The following is a 7780-nucleotide window of genomic DNA, read 5'->3' on the forward strand; positions in this document are numbered from 1 at the left end:
ACATATTGTAAAAATCTAAAACTTCTGTCCATCCATATTCAAAGTAAGCCGCATGTAGGCAGTTGTCCTTCACGTATTCATATATATTTAATGTATTTATTCCATAAATATTTTTTGGGTGAGGGGGGCTCAACCCAATACAGCAGATCTACAAGCACCTCGCAGATCTACAAGCACCTGCCAGGGACACAGTTTGGTTGGCCTGTATAAGCCTTGCTGTCAACACACTACTACACCAACCATCACCTGCCTACCAATCAGGTCACCAAGCCAGGTGTGGTCAATTAGTGCCTGTCTTTTGATCAGTGCCTCCTGCCAAGTGGCCTCAGTCTTTCTTTGGAGTTCACTAGGAGAGAAGCATGTCTGAGCTCAGAGCAAAGTGTGTTTGTTTTCCATTTGGACTTACTGTGTTTTGTTGGTGTGTTTGCAACCAAGACCAAAGGAATAGCATATGCACATCGCCTAACTTACAGGGCAGTACTGTAGTATAGCCTAGGCATGTTCATGTAAAACTATTGGCCGTGTACACTAAGGCATGTAGAAACTAGGGTACACAGTGGATAATCCCATCAACGAGGAGCTACAGGACTGGCGGGAGCCTTGAGCAGCCTGGTGGGGACCCCGGGTTTCCAGGGGGTCCCTGGCTGGTTCCCAAAGTGTGGTTTGGGGACCCCCAGGGTTTCCATGGCTGGTTCACAACAGCCTAGTACATTCATGGCTGGTTCCCAAAGTGTGGTTCGGGGACCTCTGGGGGGCCTTACAGGGTTTCAAAGGGGTCCTTGGCTGGTTCCCAAAGTGTGGTTCGGGGACCTCTCTGGGTCCCTGAGGGGTTTCTGGGGCCTTGGCCTCGGACTGCAGAGTCCGGGGACTACCGATCAGGGACCACCTCCGCTCCTGTCCGACTTTGGGGCCTCGGCCTGGGACTGCAGAGTAGCCAGGGACCCCCTGGAGTTCCGGGGACCCCCGGGGACCACCGCCAAAAAGCTAAAAAATGACCAAATGATCCCCCCAAAGGGGATGCTCACAGGGAATTCCCGGGGACCACGACTCCTGGTGCTCCGGAACGACGCACCAGGTCGCGCCCCTAGTGGAGGACCCCCCGCCACTGCAGCGCAAATAAAATGCTGTAACTCGATCTAGGAACGACCGGGAGAGCTGGGGCCGGTACCCACGCGTCCGCCTCGGCGGCCCGGAGACGGCCGTTCATAGAGCGCCACCTAGTGGCAGACCCCTGCAACTGCAGTCTGCTAAAAAGGCTTTAACTCGGCCCGGAGCGACCGGGAGAGACGGGGACGGCACCCAGGGGGTCCCCGGCGGCAGGGCCACCGCCTGGGCCCCGAGGGACCCCTGGAGCTCCAGGGACCCCCAGGGACCCCAGCGCCACCGGGAAAAGAAATATGGAAAATACTCAATTAGCCGATCTACAAGCTATTGCTCCGGATCCAGCCTACTGTAGGCTAGTGAAGCCATCTAAACTCTCCACTTCCCTAATCTATTCTCCCACTGTGCTGGACTTGGATGTGCTGGGCTGTGCTGGACTCTATCAGGCTCTGGTGGGCTGTTTTTGGCTCTGGTGGGCTGGGCTGGGCTCTGGTAGGCTATACAGGGCAGTACTGTAGTATAGCCTAGGCATGTTCTGGTGTAGATGGACACTAATATGGGTATAAGTAACTCAGAGTGTACTAATGGAACCAAATGGACCCTACTAATGGAACCAAATGGACCCTAATATGGGTATATGTAACTCAGAGTGTACTAATGGAACCAAATGGACCCTAATATGGGTATATGTAACTCAGAGTATACTAATGGAACCAAATGGAGCGGCCCTGCCATGAACTAGAAACACCACATAGTGTTGTCTTGTATGCCTGTTTACATCTGCCCACACTCATAATAGTATGTTGGTCCGTCTTTAGAACACGAAGGGTTCCCAGTTCGATCCCGGGCTCCCCCTGAGTTAATGTCGAAGAGTCCTTGAGCAAGACTCTGAACCCCTAACTGCTCCTGATGAGCAGGTTGGTGCCAAGCATGGTTTCCTCTGCCATCGCTGTATGAATGTGTGTGTGTGAATGGGTGAATGTAATGAATGTGTGTGTGAATGGGTGAATGTAGTGCACAATCTATGTAAAGTGCCTTGGATAAAAGTGCTATATAAATGCACCATTTACCATTTATGGGATAGGTCAGGGGTCTTCAATAGGGGGTCCGGCACCCCTAGGGGGTCCTCAGAGCTACTGCAGGGGGCCCTGTTGTAACAGAATGTGTGATAGGAACGTCTTTAGTTCTGTTGTAACAGAATCTTTGTGTGACGGGAACGGTGTACATTACACCCCTATTCTGAGGGAAATAGCAGATCTACAAGCTTGAGCTTGCAGTCCGGCTATTTTAGGCAAAGAGGTTTGATGTAGAAGTAAAACATAAGTGGAGACCAAGTACAGCCTTGTTAAGCATTTCATGTCATGAAAGGTGCTCTACAAATAATGTTTATTACTAGTAAGACGCCTCAGGGAGACATGCGACCTTGCCAAGGTCGCGCCAATTCTTGGCCATTTGGCCAGTGATGTATATCGGACCAGTTACCCATATATGGAGATCCATGTACTGTATATAGTACATCCCTTTTATGCCCATACATGGAGATCCCTGTCTGAACCAGGCCATGTCTTGGCCATCTGGCCAGTGATATAGTATATATCAATGACATCAGGGATCTTCATACATGGGCATAAAAGGGATTCTGGGAATACCCATATATGGACTTTTAAATAGGTGATGTCACCTATGATATCACCTGTGATGTCACAGTGATGTGTCTGGTGTAGTGCTGTGCACCCTGGTCTGGCCTATTCAAGCCAGGTCCAGCCTGTAATGGCCTGGTGGAGACATCTAACTACCCCCCTTCCCTGGTCTATACTCCTACTTGGCAGGACTGGGCTGGACTTAGGTGTGCTGGAGCTCTATTGGGCTCCTGTGGGCTGTATTGGGCTCTGGTGGGCTGTGCTGTGCTTTGCTGGGCTCTGTTAGGCTGTATGGGGCAGTACTGTACTATAGCTTAGAAATATTCATGTAAAACTATTGGCTGTGGCGTGCACACAAAATCATGTGGTAACTCAATATGGTTATTGTGAGGCTGAAGATGCTTTCCATCATAGTGACATGCAGAAAAAAACTGTCCATATAGTATGGTTTACATAGAAGTCATGCCTTAGTGTACACGGCCAATAGTTTTACATGAACATGCCTAGGCTATACTACAGTACTGCCCTGTATAGCCTACCAGAGCCCAGCCCAGCCCACCAGAGCCCAAAACAGCCCACCAGAGCCCAAAACAGCCCACCAGAGCCTGATAGAGTCCAGTCCAGCACAGCCCAGCACATCCAAGTCCAGCACAGTGGGAGAATAGATTAGGGAAGTGGAGAGGTTGGATGGCTTCACTAGCCTACAGTAGGCTGGATCCGGCTTGAATAGGCCAGACCAGGGTGCACAGGACTGCACCAGACTCCACCAGGCTGCTCCATACTCCAGCCAGCTCTGTAGATCCTGTGTACACGGCACTCCTAACTCGAACGGTCAAGGGAAAGGGTCGTTTTAGGCGTCAAAACGGGCCCTTTGTCCTTAAAATGAATAAAAAAATCTAAGAAATATGTTTTGTTTTAGGCCGGACACACTTTTCATATTTGAAGCATGCCTGATCCGATGGAATGGGTTTCGTGTCTCTCCGACACTTTGAACCCTTTACGATTGCGAAAAAGACACCGAAACCCGGATTTTTGTCCTTAAAATCAATAAAAAAATCTAAAGAAATCCGTTTGTTTTACGTAGGAAACACTTTTCATATTTGAAGGATGCCTGATCCGATGGAATGGGTTTCGTGTCTCTCCGACAATTTTAACCCTTTATGATTGCGAAAAAGACACGAAATTTGCACGCCACCAACACGATTACACATTCTTTCGGATAAAAGACACATATTCTGACTTACTTTTTGACGCTGAATCCAACAAACCCGGTCTCGTGTCTCTACGACACTCCTAACTCGCAAGGTCAAGGAAAAAGCCACTGTGTACACGGGCAAGTTTTACATGACTTTGTGTACACGGCCAATAGTTTTACATGAACATGTCTAGGCTTTAGTATTGTACTGCCTCGTATAGCACAACAGAGCCCAGAACAGCACAGCCCACCAGAGCCCAATACAGCCCCCCAGAGCCCAATGGAGTCCAGCAAACCTAAGTCCAGCCCAGTCCTGCCGAGTAGGAGTATAGACCGGGGAAAGGGGGTAGTTAGATGACTCCACCAGGCCATTACTGTCCAGATCTGGCTTGAATAGGCCAGACCAGGGTAGACTGCACCAGACTCCACCAGGCTGCTCCATGCTCCAGCCAGCTCTGTAGATCCTTGCACATGCGATTAACCACTGTGTACACGGGCAATAGTTTTAAGTTTTACATGAACCCTCAGAGGGACACTGTGGGCTTATCAAGTGGTCCATGGCCGGTTCTCAAAGTGAGGTCAGGGGGCCCACAGTGTCCCTCTGAGGGGACACGGCACAGACCGTGTACACGAAGGGCAGGAGCAAGTGTTCAAGTCCCATAGAATCTATGGGAAATGTACACAGGCGTGTACAAAGTCAGTAGTTTTACATGAACCCTCAGAGGGACACTGTGGGCTTATCAAGTGGTCCATGGTCGGTTCTCAAAGTGAGGTCGGGGAACCCTCAGAGGGACACTGTGGGCTTATCAAGTGGTCCATGGTCGGTTCTCAAAGTGAGGTCGGGGACCCTCAGAGGGACACTTTGGGCTTATCAAGTGGTCCATGGTCGGTTCTCAAAGTGAGGTCGGGGGACCCTCAGAGGGACACTGTGGGCTTATCAAGTGGTCCATGGTCGGTTCTCAAAGTGAGGTCGGGGGACCCTCAGAGGGACACTGGGCTTATCAAGTGGGAGCACAAAGTTGGTGAGGGGGGTACTAGCTATAGTAGGATGATCAGGCTTGTCGAGGCCAAAGGGTGTACTAGAGTCTTAATAGGCACCATTAGGTTGTTCTAGGCCATTGTCTGCCCTTTAGCTGCTCACACAATTGAGACCAAACACTGTGTACAGGAGCCTTAGTTTGTGTGTACATGACCAATAGTTTTAAATGGATATTTCTAGTCCATCGCACACAGCCACCTTGTGCACCCTTGGTTGGTTCGTCTTTGTTTGGGAAGGAGGGACTTTGAGGATGTACCTCACTTTGAGAACCGACCATGGACCACTTGATAAGCCCACAGTGTCCCTCTGAGGGTCCCCCGACCTCACTTTGAGAACCGACCATGGACCACTTGATAAACCCACAGTGTCCCTCTGAGGGTCCCTCGACCTCACTTTGAGAACCACCACGGACCACTTGATAAGCCCACAGTGTCCCTCTGAGGGTCCCCCGACCTCACTTTGAGAACCGACCAAGGACCACTTGATAAGCCCACAGTGTCCCTCTGAGGGTCCTCCGACCTCACTTTGAGAACCGACCATGGACCACTTGATAAGCCCACAGTGTCCCTCTGAGGGTCCTCCGACCTCACTTTGAGAACCACCACGGACCACTTGATAAGCCCACAGTGTCCCTCTGAGGGTCCTCCGACCTCACTTTGAGAACCACCACGGACCACTTGATAAGCCCACAGTGTCCCTCTGAGGGTCCTCCGACCTCACTTTGAGAACCGACCACGGACCACTTGATAAGCCCACAGTGTCCCTCTGAGGGTCCTCCGACCTCACTTTGAGAACCACCACGGACCACTTGATAAGCCCACAGTGTCCCTCTGAGGGTCCTCCGACCTCACTTTGAGAACCACCACGGACCACTTGATAAGCCCACAGTGTCCCTCTGAGGGTCCTCCGACCTCACTTTGAGAACCACCACGGACCACTTGATAATCCCACAGTGTCCCTCTGAGGGTCCCCCGACCTCACTTTGAGAACCACCACGGACCACTTGATAAGCCCACAGTGTCCCTCTGAGGGTCCTCCGACCTCACTTTGAGAACCGACCATGGACCACTTGATAAGCCCACAGTGTCCCTCTGAGGGTCCTCCGACCTCACTTTGAGAACCACCACGGACCACTTGATAAGCCCACAGTGTCCCTCTGAGGGTCCTCCGACCTCACTTTGAGAACCACCACGGACCACTTGATAAGCCCACAGTGTCCCTCTGAGGGTCCCCCGACCTCACTTTGAGAACCACCACGGACCACTTGATAAGCCCACAGTGTCCCTCTGAGGGTCCTCCGACCTCACTTTGAGAACCGACCATGGACCACTTGATAAGCCCACAGTGTCCCTCTGAGGGTCCTCCGACCTCACTTTGAGAACCACCACGGACCACTTGATAAGCCCACAGTGTCCCTCTGAGGGTCCTCCGACCTCACTTTGAGAACCACCACGGACCACTTGATAAGCCCACAGTGTCCCTCTGAGGGTCCTCCGACCTCACTTTGAGAACCGACCATGGACCACTTGATAAGCCCACAGTGTCCCTCTGAGGGTCCTCCGACCTCACTTTGAGAACCACCACGGACCACTTGATAAGCCCACAGTGTCCCTCTGAGGGTCCTCCGACCTCACTTTGAGAACCACCACGGACCACTTGATAAGCCCACAGTGTCCCTCTGAGGGTCCCCCGACCTCACTTTGAGAACCACCACGGACCACTTGATAAGCCCACAGTGTCCCTCTGAGGGTCCTCCGACCTCACTTTGAGAACCGACCATGGACCACTTGATAAGCCCACAGTGTCCCTCTGAGGGTCCTCCGACCTCACTTTGAGAACCACCACGGACCACTTGATAAGCCCACAGTGTCCCTCTGAGGGTCCTCCGACCTCACTTTGAGAACCACCACGGACCACTTGATAAGCCCACAGTGTCCCTCTGAGGGTCCCCCGACCTCACTTTGAGAACCACCACGGACCATATGGCTCTCTGCTGCCCTACATTGGGAAATTGTAGTCGGCACAGGTGCCGTACACGACACCCTGTTGCAAGCGTACACGCCCCATTATAACTATGGGGGCGTGTACGCTCGCGTGTACTTCGAGCCTATATTGTACACGAGGCTTATATTTTTCTATTGGAACTCCCTATCGTGTACGGCTTAACTATTGTTATTATTATATTCAGTGTGTGTGTGTGTGTGTGTGTGTGTGTGTGTGTGTGTGTGTGTGTGTGTGTCAGATGTCCAACAATGATGGCTGTGTCTCCTCCCTGAGCTCTGCTGCCCCCTGGAGGATTGATGGCTGCATGGCTCCAATCTTCACCCTGGAGGACAATAGCATTGAGACTGAGGCAGGCTGTGAGTGACCACCACTGTTGGGTATCATTACTTTTTATAGTAACTCATTAGGTTACATCGTTACTGCCTTTAAAAACGAATCCGTTACATTACTATGTTACCCACTGAGAAAAGTAACTTGTTAGTTTACTCTTTCTGTTACCAAACTTTAAAACCCACCTGCGAGGAAGTTTGGTAAACATAAAAATAGAGTGCAGCCTACCGGAGTGTTGTGGAGCTGTCAGTTTTGTGTGGTTTCTAGGGCTGTAATCTAGCCCTGTTTTAGGGATTCGAACTTCGGGGGGATTTTCCGAACGAACCATCGAACCTTAGATGGTTCGTTCAATTGAATAAAAACCGAACGTTCGGACAATCGAACCATCGAACGTACTGTACCTTCAACCAGCTAAAACAGTGTAGGAAATGTTTTAAATGCGCTGTTTTAACCATTGAAAACGCGTGGATG

General features: G+C 51.0%; 1 long non-coding RNA gene across 1 annotated transcript in view; it reads left to right on the top strand.

Annotated features, from left to right (window-relative positions):
• The window catches only part of LOC308280003, a 29110-nt gene extending 21789 nt beyond the window's left edge, over positions 1-7321 (top strand). Inside the window, exon 3 of the long non-coding RNA XR_013961710.1 lies at positions 7218-7321. This is a non-coding gene — a long non-coding RNA (uncharacterized lncRNA). The remainder of the gene's footprint in view (positions 1-7217) is intronic.
• Positions 7322-7780: the final 459 nt, after the last annotated feature.

This window comes from Nannobrachium achirus, assembly GCF_963921795.1.
Source record: "Nannobrachium achirus genome assembly, chromosome: 24".
In the NCBI taxonomy this organism is placed as follows: Eukaryota; Metazoa; Chordata; class Actinopteri; order Myctophiformes; family Myctophidae; genus Nannobrachium; species Nannobrachium achirus.